This window comes from Protopterus annectens, chromosome 2.part0, assembly GCF_019279795.1.
Source record: "Protopterus annectens isolate FY-2018-M chromosome 2.part0, PAN1.0, whole genome shotgun sequence".
Taxonomy (NCBI): domain Eukaryota; kingdom Metazoa; phylum Chordata; order Ceratodontiformes; family Protopteridae; genus Protopterus; species Protopterus annectens.
This window is the reverse complement of record NC_056728.1, coordinates 1,862,332,316-1,862,347,323: the sequence shown is the minus strand read 5'-3', so window position 1 is coordinate 1,862,347,323 and position 15,008 is coordinate 1,862,332,316. Positions and strand designations below refer to the sequence as shown.

At 38.3% G+C, this 15,008-nt stretch overlaps 1 protein-coding gene across 1 annotated transcript in view; it reads right to left on the bottom strand.

Annotated features, from left to right (window-relative positions):
- P3H1 (prolyl 3-hydroxylase 1) overlaps positions 1-15,008 on the bottom strand; it is a 798,122-nt gene that overhangs the window by 420,114 nt on the left and 363,000 nt on the right. The window lies entirely within an intron of this gene.

Here is a 15,008-nt window from a genome sequence, read left to right as displayed (position 1 = left end):
CCTGGACCACAGGGAAATAGTTAACTGCTCATTTCCTTAAATCCTTTACGCTGACCTTCTCCAGTTCTGCCTGGTACAGAGAGCAGCATTTCTGCATTTGTCAGTGGCATGTCTCCCCAACACTTTTGTGACTTGGTTTCTATAAGACTCCGTGACGGTCATTCTCTTGCATACTTCTATCTATTCCCATTCTCTGGTAACACACAGAGATGTGAATACTCAACAAATCAGTATACTTTTGAAAGGGACTTCTAATATGGGCAGGTTCTGTTACCTATTGAAAGTTGAAAACCTATCATTTGAAACTGCAGCAATGAAAAATAGTGTCATTAAATGCATTTTGCAGGGGGCACAACATTCTGCACCCTAATGGGGCCTGTGCCCCCCCCCAAAAAAAAAAAAATACCAGTTATATGTACTAACTCTGAGGTCATTGTGCCTTGGAGAAATAGGAATACTACAACATAACATAAGTAGAAATCTACCATCTGTCAACATCCATTTAAGTAATACTCAAAATATCATAACTGAAAGACAGCTTGGTTGATTTAATTGACATTAGAGTAAGAGAAGAGATAGAATGCGAGTGTTATGTTTTTTCCTATTTTTTTCTATTTTCTTCAAGTTTATGTGACTTCACAGTTAGTATGTATATATATATATATATATATATATATATATATATATATATATATATATATATATATATACACACACACACACAATATATATACATAGAGAGAAAGAGAGAGAGAGATACGTGTATGTATATATACACACACACACACATATATATATACATATATATATATATACACACACAGACACACACACACAGTGGATATAAAAAGTGTACACACCGTTGTTAAAATGCCAGGTTTTTGTGATATAAAAAAATAAGACCACAATAAATAATTTCAAAACTTTTCCCATCTTTAATGTGACCTACAACCTGTAAAATTCAATTGAAAAACAAACAAATCGGTAGAGGAAAAAATATAAAAAATAAAAATGTACAATACGCTGGTTGCATAAGTGTGCACACCCTTAAACTAATGCTTTGTTGTATTTGCACACCCTTAAACTAATACTTTGTTGAATCACCTTTTAATTTAATTACAGCATTCAGTCTTCTTGGGTACACACCTGCCATCAATTAAAGAGACTCTGATTAACCCCAAATAACTTTCAGCTGTCCTAGTAGGATTTTCCTGACATCATTTACTCAGTTGCCTGCTACAGCAAAAGCCAAGGTTTGCAGAGAGCTTACAAAGCATCAAAGGGATCTCATTGTTAAAAGGTATCAGTCAGGAGAAGGGTACAAAAACATTTCCACAGTATTGGATGGACCACGGAACACAGTGAAGACAGTCATCAAAAAGTGAAGAAAATATGGGACAACAGTGACATTGCAAAGAACTGGACATCTCTCCCAAATTGAAGAAAAGACAAGAAGAAAACTGGTCAGGGAGGCTGCCAAGAGGCCTACAGCAACATTGAAGGAGCTGCAGGAATTTCTGGCATGTACTGGTTGTGTACTATATATGACAACAATCGCCCATATTCTCTACATGTCTGGACTTTGGGTAAGTTGCAAGATGGAAACCTTTTCTTACACAGAAAAACATCCAGGCCCGGCTAAAATTTGCAAAACAATACATCAAGTCTCCTAAAAGCATGTGGGAAAATGTGTTTTGGTCTGATGAGCCCAAGGTTGAACTTTCTGGCCAGAATTCCAAAAGGTAGATTTGGCGCAAAAACAACACTTCGCATCACCAAAAGGACACCATCTCTATGGCAGTATCATGCTTTGGGGTTGCTTTTCTTTAGCTGGAACTGAGGCTTTAGTGAAGGTGGAGGAAATTATGAACAGTTCCAAATACCAGTAACACTTGGCCCAAAACCTTCAGGTGTCTGCTAGAAAGATGAAGATGAAGAAGAATTTCACCTTTCAAAAAAATAATGACCCCAAGCATACATCCAAATCAACAAAAGAATGGCTTCACCAGAAGAAAATTAAAGTTTTGGAATGGCCCAGCCAGATCCTAGACCTAAATCCAATAGAATATCTATGGGGTGACCTGAAGATGGCTGTGCACGAGAGATGCCCTCGCAATCTGACAGACTTGGAGGGCTTTTGCAAGGAAGAGTGAGCAAATATTGCCAAGTCAATATTTGCCATGCTGATAAACTCCTACACAAGAAGACTGAATGCTGTAATTAAATCAAAAGGTGCTTCAACAAAGTATTAGTATAAGGGTGTTGCCACACAACAAAGTATTAGTTTAAGGGTGTGCACACTTATGCAACCAGCATATTGTACATTTTTTATTTTTTATATTTTCCCCCTAACAGATTTGTTTATTTTTCAATTGAATTGTACAGGTTATAGGTCACATTAAATGTGGGAAAAGTTTTGAAATGATTTATTGTGGTTTCATTATATCACAAAAACCTGGCATTTTAACAGGGGTGTATAAACTTTTCATATCTACTATATATATATATATATATATATATATATATATATATATATATATATATATATATATATATATATAGTTTGGAGAAGTGGGGTTCACGCCCAAGTTAGGGGGTTCAACGAGGTGTATCCACCCTCCAAAAATATTTTTGTGTTTTACAGCTTAAGCAGAGTTCCTGTTTTGAGTTGTGATCTCCTAAGGCTTTAGACATTTCATGCATTTATTCACACATCAATTAAATGAGACATGATTATTCATAGTAAATCCAACACAGCCCCAGAAGAAGTACACACAGGTCCTTTTTACACATTTAATCTCACAGTTCTGAGGATCACAGTAGCAGTCTTCTCAATTTCAACAGAAATCCAGCTCATAACCAGAATGTTTTTTTGCTTCTGGTCTGTACTTGGTAAAAGCAAAATCTTCCAAAGTCCTCAGCACTGACATTTGCAAAAACTATGAAAAGCCTGACCTCCTGCTATCCTCTGTGCTCGGTTAAGGGATGTGTTCACTGTCACTGCAACATGAATATGACCTCCTCAATCATAAATCTTACTTGTTACAATGCCATAAATGCCAGAAGTCATAGCCATGCTTAAAGTGGGCAGGTTGTGAGTAAAATGTGCATGCTAGTGGCTTTCATTTCAAAATCTATGGCAATGTGAGTGTCCAATATCTGAGCCATTTCACATTAATAGGACTCCCTAAGCTGGTCTGAACCAGAAAGCAAATCCCTAAGTACTCTACTAAATGAACACCTGGAATAAGGTTGGTATATTAAAATGTTAAAGGATTTTGCACATACATACATACAAATATTTAAAGCACGGGCATTAATGCCCTTCTAGCTTGCCAATATACCAAAACACATGATGCACAGGATAACTCTACCAAAAGACAAGTCACTTTCACCAGTTAACTGAAAGAGCATTTAATTTTTTATTTATTATCATCATGGCCCTTTTTCTGAGAAAACATTTTATGTTAGACATTTCATTCAAAACTAGACATTTATCAGTCTGTTAAAACATTTACTGCCTAGCCTCTCTTATCTCCAGTCTGTTGGCATAATCATTCACGGTCCACAAGGAAAAAAATAAAATATATTATATGAAACTTGTAGAAGGTTTGTATTTATCCTCCCCGACTATTTAATGTACAGTGTACCTTCTCTTTTAATCACACACCCATTTTTTTTCTTACTTACCTTTTTTACCTAGCCATATCCTCTCACCAATAGATATTCACCCACGTCCCAAACACTGGAAAGCCAACCCCTGTGTTCATCCCTTTGTCTGTCTTAATCAACCTAGATTTTTTGGGGGGTGGAAATTCAGACCTAACTCTTCACCAAAGGCAATAAATATATTTAAGATCCCTGGGAGCATCCCATCTATAACTTCAAGTAGCAGCATACAATAATTTGCAAATTTGTTTAAGTTAATTATTTGTTTCTTTCCCAGGAATTAATGAACCTCCACACCCTCTGTGCTAACTTTTCTGTTACTGTACTAAATGAACTGGGTGAAATAAAACACCCCAGTCTACTTCTCTGTAACAGATACACTGGGTCAGACACCAGTGATATTGACTCTATGCCAAGTCCACTTAAACAATGCTTTTATCCCATTCAGAAGACTCACAGCGCATACTACCCTCCTCAATACTTTAGAAAGAAACTTCCAACTTACTGCATTGAAAGCATTCTCTAGATCCATCAAAACTATTTAAAAAATCTCCCTTCCTCTCCATAACATCTACAAGTAGCCTCCAATGGCTCATTAATGATTTTCCTTTTATGTAACATGTATGGCCCCCATACACTATATTCAGTAGTTCCACCTCTACCTGAATGTTATCACTTTAGTCACCAGCTTTGCACCTGCACTACATAACGAAATGGAATGAAAGTTTATAGAGTCTACTGGATATCCTTTTCCCATCAGAACTAGCATTCAAGCCTCTTTCATTGACTTTGATACCTTTCCTCATTCACTATATCATAGTTAGCCAGCATATCCCCCATTTCTAATCCTACCAATTTATAAACTTCTATCAGAAAGCCATTGGGCCCCCACACTTCCAATGTTTCATATGCTAAATCACTGCTACTATCTCTGTTGGTCCAATTGCTCTGTGTACATAAAGTATTTAGGCATGGTCCCTCCCAGTCCATCAAAACATTCCCATAGTCTTGACTTCACCATATAACCCAATACAGAACAATTGGAAGGACATTCTTATCTCCCTGTTCATTAGTGACATATTTCCTCTTGTTTCTCTAATTCACCCAATTTCTTTTGCTCCAAAAACTTCCACATCAGCAATTCAAGCTTTATTTCCCCAACCCATTTTCTTTCCGTTTCCACTTTCACTTTGATTCTTCCAAGCTTTTCAGTGCTTCTTTCAGAGCTAAGATATTCATTCTTCTTTCTCTAACTCTGTCTTTCCTCAAATTGCTCTGAAGGCTCCTTAGTTGTGTCTCTCCTTCTCTAATTAATTCTCTTGCTTCTCTCTCTTTTTACTGTCATTCTGAACTCAATTGTCTCCCTCCACAAAAACACATTTATGCAGTTCTAATTTTTTCTCAGTACTATCCTTCCCTTCTTCCAGCTGTTCCCCATCATTAATCCCTTCTCTATGTCTTTTAATGTATTTATCTGCCCTGCCTCCTTCAACTTACTATGATTCCACATCTTCGTACTTCTCTCTCACTTGACAATCTATCATCACTATTACACTGCCCAAGAGTCCTCTGTCAAATATCTCAATTTTATTTATCCGCCCTTCCATTCCTTCACTTATCACTATTCTGTCAAACCTACTTGCTTGTCTTTTTCATTCCTAGACAAAGTAAATTTTTCCCTTCCCACCATCATTCCCTCTAAATATCCATTAGCTCCATCTTCCACATACAGTAAACTCTCAGTTAACCGGAACTCAAGCAACCAGGAAAAAAAAAAGAAGAAATACAGTACAGTAAGAACATGTCAAGTTTTTCATATGTTGCATTTTCTGTTTCCCACCACGAAACATACCTTACATTTTTAGAGATCTAGAGTTTTTAAAAGGAAGATACAAATAAATTCCCTCTCTCCCCAACCTGAGAACACATCAAACCAAAGAAGTCAAATCGCTAAAATGTCTACACTCTCTCCATACTCACTCAGTTTGCAACAGGTTGCACATTCTCTCTCTGATCTCTCAACACACAGTCTCCTCAGCTTATTTCTCTATCCGATCTCTCTCACACACTCTCTTCAGCTTTCATACATCTCTTCGATCTCTCACACACAGTCGCTTTTGCTTTCATACATGCATTCACACTCTCTCTCCCCCTTTCTATTTAGTTCATTCAATTCCAATCCACTCAGCATGCCACTGAAAATCATTCCACGTGGCACGCTTTCTAGCAGAAATATAAGTTTAAAATATTATTATTCCAGCCAGGCTTTTAATTACTCTATTTCAGTATTAAAATCAAATCAATATAGTGTTTATGGTATGGTATGGTACAGTACAGGGTACAGTATTTGTCAGGTCTATTTTTAATAGTAACTCACAAGCAGCCAGAAACTACATTTATCCGGCATCTACCAATTTCCATGGGTGCCGGTTAACTGAGAGTTTACTGTACACCTTTTTAAGTCTACATCTCCATGAACAAAATTCCACTGCCACATTCAGCCTTTCCTTTTATGGGTCTAACACCACATTAAAATCTCCTCCCAGCACGTATCCTTTTCCGGATCCAGTATCACATTAACTATCCACCCCTTTCCAGGCACAGAGAGAGAGAGAGAGAGAGAGAAGAAATTTTCTCAACATCAATAATTATTATATGAAAAACATGACTTAGGACATCAAATATATGCATAAAAATTTCTGTATAAAGCTACAAATCTGATTAACTGCATGTGTGTATGACCCAAGTTCTGCTACTACAATGTGGTATCTTAACTTGGTGGCACAGGTATTCATCCTGACATTTTTGCAGTAGTGTTTATGACAGCTGAATGTTGGATTACTAATCTGTCTGTAAAGTGCTGAAAAATTACTGTCAGTCAGTGGCCACCTGCAATTCTGTATCTATCTTGTAGTCTAACAACTGCAGGTATACAGGAATAAAACTGTAAAGGTCACACACAGACAATCCAAATAACTGTATTCTTCATATTCTGAATCCCATCTATGTTGTGTTAGGAATACCTGTACATCTAAACATGCCCATATGCCTTCAGGGTGAGTAACATGAGTATCACTGTCAGATAACAAATGCAATAATATAACTTCTCAACACAATTTTGATTACAGACAAAAAGTAATGTGTACCCATGTGCCTAGAAAGCCTTACCATCCTTATTCAATATTTAAAGCAATTACCCTGTATGACCACTTGAGCTGTAGAATAAAACAAACCACTCAATTTTATGCCTACAATGCACACTGTACTGTGCAGGAAAGCTATATGTCTCTGTAGACAGGACAGATGCTTATAGTATGTCTCAGGTGCTCTTACTCTGACTTCTACTTCCCAAAGGCTAAGAACGTCAGGATGGCAGTTCCAAGGGGTGCCTGCAGGGATGCCTATACTGCTCAACAGAGTGGGATATGCCAATGGCATCAAACACTGCCCCAGAAAGACTGTGCTAAGTGTTCACATTATACTAAGGGTCCTTATATATGTCCCCAAGCAGGTACTCCCAGTGGTCCTTAAAGGATGGTCTTTGCTTATTTGTTGAGCCATCAGGGTGCTTTGCCATGTACACTGCCATTAAAAGTCATAGCCGTTCAGTAAATCTCATTCCCAGAGAAATACAGATGGCCACTTGCAATCTTTGCCACTGATTGTTTGGCATGTGTTGTGCAATAAAGGGCATCTTAGTGACACAACCTGTGGTGGGGTGTCCATAACTTAGCACAGAAAATGTCAGCATGTCAGTGTAGCAGAAAGCTATGAAAATAGTATTAGATGTGTGTACTTCCTATATGATGCCTAAGTATGGTAGCAGATTTACTCTTTAGTACCTCCAATGACTGCAAAAGGATGTACAGGGCCAGACAACAAAATAATTTTAAAACATTTTATGTTCAACACTGCTAACTCATTTAAGTTACCTTATGTGATGAACATAATCTCTAGGAGCACATTTATTTGTTTTTAAATTTAATTAAAAAAGAAGCATTACTGTTAAATGACAGACACTGCAAGCATTTACGTTTGTGTAATAACAATGCCTGCCATTAGCATATGTGCAGCACAGGCTTCTGATGTTGTTTCGTTAGGGCCACTTATTTATTTGTTTTATGTGTGTATGTACATATGTATGTACTTACTTATTTAAACAAAAGACGTGTTTTTTTTTTATTCTTTAGAAAAATAAAAAAATAAAGGGCACTGAAGCTTTATGTTTGTTGCCTTCCCATGATTCACTGGAATGGCAATGAATAGAAAGCTAAGGAACATTAAATGGTGTAGTGGGGCTCACCTTATCTCAGCTATCCCTCATTTTACATCATGTTTTCATTTAGTCTTTCATAAAAATTTTAATTTTCTGGTAAATTACTTCCTAATTATTACTAATTAATACTGAAGATTACAGTCAATCAATAAGACCAGACATTAGAGTTTCATACTGTTTGTTTTATGTATGTATGTATGTACATACTTATTTATTTAAACAAAAGACGTGTTTTTTTTTATTCTTTAGAAAAATAAAAAAATAAAGGGAGCAGAATCTTTCTGTTTGCTGTCTTCCCATGATTCATTGGAATAGCAATGAAAAGAAAGCTAACGAAGCTGTCCCTGATTTTGCATCATATTTTCATTCAGTCTTTCATAAAAATTTAAATTTTCTGGTAAATTACTTCCAAATTATTACTAATTAATACTGAAGATTACAGTCAATTAATAAGACCAGACATTAGAGTTTCATACTACTTGTCGCCCGTCCTTCTCTAACACATAAGACAAGCAGGTGGGGAGTTTCGTTTAGATGCTTTAATACATAGAAACACATCTGAATGGACAGTAGCATCATAAAGTACGAACGAACTAGTTAACAGGCAGACCTTACATAAATACATGCTTACATCTCAACAGCTTACTACAAAATGGCAGAAAGGCTCTCACGTGCTCAGTAATTATACACTTGTGCAAGCCCTTGGATAGCTTCTTAAAGGTATATGCACTTGTATAGATCTACATCCTCCATCTTAAAAAGATTTCCCTTTTAAAGAATAATATCAGAGTCAGGCATGCATTACTATATACATTAGAAACAAAACACAATGTTCATGTCCAAGTTGCTTCATATCTGCTACATGGTTTAGAGATGCGTCCATATCTCATAACATAATCTGGACCAAACTTAGCAACAGGGATAGTCTGCGTTGCACAACTTGTATCAGGAACGTCTGGATTTGTTACAGGAATGGGAATGTCCTCTGGAACTGGAACACCTGACAACTCACACTCAGATAAAGAGTATTTATCACATTCTATGTGCTGTGGTACAGGTTCGGACACTGGTCTCAAATGCTTCTGATTCCACCTAAAACTGCTCCTTGTAATTCCACAATGTATGATCTCGGCTCTGGACCAATATTCTTCATGACACCAATCCGATCATAACCTTTGGACATCTGCATCCTTACCACTTCTCCCTGTTGTAATGGATCGAGTGGTTTTGCTGGTTTTATCATAGTAGGACTTCTGGATTAGGCACTTCTTCAACAGATTGCCTTTCACTGACCTGTTGTTCTTGACACATGGAACCAACAAATGACTACTGACTGGTAATGTGGTTCTGGTTTGCCTCAACAGAAGTCTCTGAGCAGGTAAACCAAGATTTTTATCACGAGAAACATTTTTGAGATTCAAAAAATTCAGGGAAACTTCATTATTATCTCGTTTTTGACTTCTCAAGTAATTGTTTTGCACTTTGAACTGCACGTTCTGCCAAACCATTTGACTGCGGGTACTCAGGACTACTTGTGATATGAGTAAAGTCCCATTCTACAGCAAATCTTTTGAACTGTTGGCTTATAAACTGCATGCCATTGTCAGAAATAACTTTGTGAGGACTATCATGCACAGCAAAATGACATTTCATCTTAGTAATGACAGTACCAGATGCTAGGTTGGGAAGTAGGTCAATCTCGAAACAACTGGAATAATAGTCTACCAACACCAAATAATGTTGACTATTCCACTCGAAAATATCAGTGGCTATTGTCGACCAAGGTAGTTCCGGTATCTGATTAAGCTGAAGTGGTTCCTTATGTTGATGTGGCTTTGTACTATTACACACTGAAGAAGATGAAAGTGCTCTCTCAATGTCTTGTGACATAGAAGGCCAAAATACTAGTTCTCTCACCCTTATTTTGATAGAATCGACTCCTGGGTGACAACGAAGCAAGATAGTAATGTACTCTGATTGCGAGGACTTTGGAACAATGACTTTTGGTCCTTTCACTATGATACCTTTGTCAACCAAAATCTCATCTCTGTATGGAAAATAAGGTTTCACTTCTTGAGACAAATTAGATTGCTTTGACGGCTAACCTTGATTGATAAAGTGAATGAGCCTCTGTAAAACTGAATCTGTGGCTGTGTGATCCCTCAACTCATCGAGATGTGTAGAAGAAAGAAATTCTCACTTCCATGATTTCAAAATCAAGGTTCCCATTCTCATGCTATTCTGTGATGTTTCTGGGCGATCTGGATAATGTATCAGCAAGATAAAGAAGTTTGCCTTTCTTGTAGACAAGATTGAAACTGTACTTTTGCAATCTCAGCATCAGTTTGGTAAGAGTTCTCGATGCATAGGCAACAGGTTGATCCTCTTGTAGAATGACTGCACCAAGACCAAATTTCAAAGCATCACATGAAAATGTAACTGGTTTGTAAACATCATAGTATCTGAGAGTTGGTAGACTAGCAATTCTCTGTTTCAGTACTTCAAATGCTCTTTGGTGTTGCTCTAACAAGGACTAGGATACATCTTTACATGTCAGCTCTCTGAGTGGTTCTGAAAGTTAATAAAAATAAACTAAATGGCTCAGAGTGCAGAGAGGTGCAGAGCAGCAAGACCAAGACAAAAAAGAAAGTTGCACCACACTTACACAACCACCAGGATTTTAGCAAAAAATAAAAATAGGATAACGTTAGCACTTTCACAACTGCTCTTGTCGCTTCATCAGACAAACTGAACAACTTTCCAACCAGTTTATATCACGTTAGCTATCAGCTGATAGGAATCAAATGTTCCAATTATACAATTAAAGCAAGCTGCATATTTACGGACTGGCTTTTTAAAATTTTAGATGCAATTTACTACAGCATCTTCTGACTAGAACATTAGCTTGCTTTGACTAGAACATTAGCTTGCTTTAATTGTATAATTGGAACATTTGATTCCTATCAGCTGATAGCTAACATGTGATATAAACTGGTTGGAGAGTTGTTCAGTTTGTCTGATGAAACGACAAGAGCAGTCGTGAAAGCACTAACGTTATCCTATTTTTTATTTTTTGTGGGTTTCTTCTGGGTGCTCTGGTTTCCTACCACATTACAAAGACATGCGTCTGGAGCGTTTCTCCCCAGGCCTCCTGTGAAAATTGGCTTTGTTCCAAGTCAAACTTTCCCGGTAAACAAATGTTAAATAAAAATAAATAAATAAATGAAGCAGTGACACACCATTCACATAAAGAGTACTGAAGGAACTGCAGGAATTTCTGGCAAGTACTGGTTGTGTACGACATGTGACAACAATCTCACATATTCTCCATGTGTCTGGACTATGGGGCATGGTTGCAAGATGGAACCCTTTTCTTACACAGAAAGATATCCAGGCCCGGTTAAAATTTGCAAAACAATTCAACAAGTCTCCCAAGTGCATGTGGGGAAATGCATTATGGTCTGATGAGACTAAGGTTGATCTTTTTTTGGCCACAATTCCAAAAGGTACGTTTGGCACAAAAACAACACTTCGCATCACCAAAAGAACACCATCTCCACGGTGAAGCATGGTGGTGGCAGTATCATGCTTTGGGGTTGTTTTTCTTCAGCTAGAACAGGGGTTTTAGTCAAGGTGGAAGGAATTATGAATAGTTCCAAATACCAGTCACTTTTGGCCCAAAATCTTCAGGCGCCTGCTAGAAAGTTGAAGATGAAGAGGAATTTCACCATTCAACACGACAATGACCCCAAGCATACATCCAAATCAACAAAAGAATGGCTTCACCAGAAGAAAATTAAAGTTTTGGAATGGCCCAGCCAGAGCCCAGACCTAAATCCAATAGAAAATCTGTGGGGTGAACTGAAGAGGGCTGTGCAGAAGAGATGCCCTCGCAATCTGACAAATTTGGAGCACTTTTGCAAGGAAGAGTGGGCAAATATTGCCAAGTTAATTCAAAAGAACATATGCATTTATGCATGATTTTAAAAGAAGTGTGTGGGGGTGAGGCATGGTTTGAAAACCACCTAGGACCGAAGGGTGCACTTAATCCACTATTGGTTAGAGGAAACTACCAGCAACTTAAAAAACAGTAAAATATAAAACTTTGTGTAAACAAAATGTACTAATATATGTCTCCTCATAACTATTATTCTTTCCTCACGCACCATTATGCCTGGCAAATGAAAGATATGGAAATGCAAGAACTCCCATGCAAAGAATGATATCTTGTTGCAGATCTTCAGTCTCCATAGTCAGCAGATAATCAGTCATTATAAATCTGACCAGGCCTATCACAACCATACCTGGTAAGATGTGATTAATGATGTAAATGCTGTTGGTGGCAAGAGCAGGGGCTACCAGCAGGTCAGACACCAGGCCACCAACATGAATCATGTTGCTTAAGACCATGCTGCTCACCTGGCATAGAAGTTTAGGGAAACGTGAGACAGTCTATCACCTGAAACACCATTAACTTAGAGAGAAGAGTTCCTTGCCTGTTTGCCTAGTGGATCAGAGTCATACCTAGACCATGCAGCAAACTGTATCAGGTTCCAAGAATCTCTATGGGGAATTCCCCAGAGGCGTGTATATGTGATGCTCTAGCTTCCTGTACATTTGGTACTACATATCACTAAATGTTGTATTGTTTTTATGTAGGAACTCTAGGGCTGCAAACTATAAGACTAGCTGCATAAGGTAAGTTCTGTCTTATTAAAATCTACTATACACATTACTTATTATTCATTTACTGGGATTAAACATACTGCTGAATGGTTTTATTTCACTGAATGCAAGGCATTAGCTCTCACCGATCAATCAGCCCATTCATTCCCCATAGGATGAAAGATGATTACTGAGGTTGTCATTAATTTAACCGTCAGATAATTCACTGGTTACAGCCATAACTCACAGAATCATAGGCTCATAGGAAAATGCTAGGCTAATAGCCATAGAGCCCTTACAAGTCTAGCCAAGTTCTACCCTTATTTCCATGATCAGCACCTACTGCCCCTGTCCAAGTGGGACACAGGTGGAACTCCCAGGGTGAATTTACGGTTACCCATCCAATTGTCCAAATTGCATTTGAAGAGGGACAACAAGATGTTCTGTTTGAGATGAAGTGGGAGTTTGTTCCAAAGGTGTGGTAACCTCTGGGAGGCAAATATGTCCCTCCAGCAGGTTCTATTAATGTCACATACCAGGTTAAGGTCTTTAGAGCAAGTAACTCATGTACTATTTGACTTGTGGAAATGTAGCATTTCCAATAAAGCAGGGTCAGATATTGCCTTATATGCAAGGCAGAGATCACGTCTGAGTAGTCTGTATGAAACCGAATAAAGTGACAGTGATTTCAGATGATTTACATAGAACAGATGCTGAAGACCTTGAATTTTCCTTGTGAGGAACCTTTGTGGTCTCTCCAATTGCTGCAGGTGCTTGGAAAGGTACATACCAAAAGAAACATTGTACTCAGTTATTGGCCTGATGAGGGAATAGTACTGGGAGGTTACAACTTCCTTCTTTCTGGAGGCAATGCCCTTACGTATGAAATGAGAAATACAGAATGCCCCTTACCACTGTGGAGACATGGTGATCAAAGATAAGGTTGCTGTCAACCTGTGTGCCCATGTCTCTCATCACTGAGTGCATAGTTAAGGTATTGCTATTGATGTGGTAGTTGGCAGGAACATCGCTCTTACCAAAAGGGATGATAATAGATTTTCTGCATTGAGTTTAAGGCCATGACTTTGGCACCAATCATTTGTTTGCGTAAGACCTCATGTAAGATGTTGACATCGTTTGGGGATTCTATGACTTCTCCCAGTTTGCAGTCATCAGTAAACTTTGTCAGCCACAGACCTTTAGCTTTTGCTTGTACTTCGGAGAAATAGATTGTAAACTGGTCTGCTGTTGGAGGTGGATTCCCCTATTTTGACTATATGGCTTCTATCAGTGAGCCAGTTAGCAACCCATCTAATGATATAAGGGTTGATACCTAGCTGGGTGAGTTTGTCAATGATGCCCAAGTGGGGGATAGTGTCAAAAGTTTTGGCTAAGTCTAGGTAGGCTGTATGCACAGATTTCCTCTTATTCAGGGCCTTGGTGGCTGTCTTGAAGAAGTCCACCAGGTTTAACAGGCATGATCTCCCTTTGACAAATACAAACTGAGAAGGGTCAAGTGTTTAGAGATTACCTATATCTTCGTTGATAAGGTCCATGATGATTCACTCCATGGCCTTGCAGATAAGGTTAGTCAAGCTAATAGGTCTATAGTTCCCTGGGTCAGTGGAAGCACCACCTTTGTGCAACAGAAAAATGGTGGCTGTTTTCCATTCAGCTGAGACAAAGCCAGTGCTTATACTATGACTGAAAAGGTCACTACGGCAATGGATGAAGAAAATTGTGCATACTGTCTACCTAGATCTGGCTAAGGCATTTGATATAATACACCACTCAGGCACTGTCAACCAACTTACAGAACTAGGTATAAACTCCTTTATAACATGCTGGATAGCTAAATGGCTTACTGATAGTTCCTAGGAGGTTAGAATTGGTGAGGTCACCCACAAAGAGACAGGTCACCAGTGGAGTCCCCTGGGGCTCTGTACTAGGCCCACTCCTCCTTGGCATCTACTTCTCAGATGTCAAAGCCAATGTCAAAGGCCTCTGACTAACAAAGTTCACAGATGAACAGTGGTGTAGCTACAGTTTGTGTCGCCAGGGGCTTCTTTGAATTTGCCACTCCCTCCCCCCTCACAAATTCATGGTCAAATGCCCCCCCATACTCAGCACCCCCCCCCCCCCGCAGCGATTCCAGTGTCCCATTACTTGGCTATTTCACCCCATTTACCATAAACACTGTAATGTTCATATTGTTTTATGCTTTACGTCTACAATGATTATTTGAATTTAATTTAAAACTTTTATTTTAAATTTTACAGCACGGACACTGATAGACATCTGCTAAACAAAGCAATACAGTTTCACAATGAAAACAGGGTTGGGCATTGAAACTTCTCTGCCCTTGAAACTCACATTTACTGAAACAGCATTGAAACCC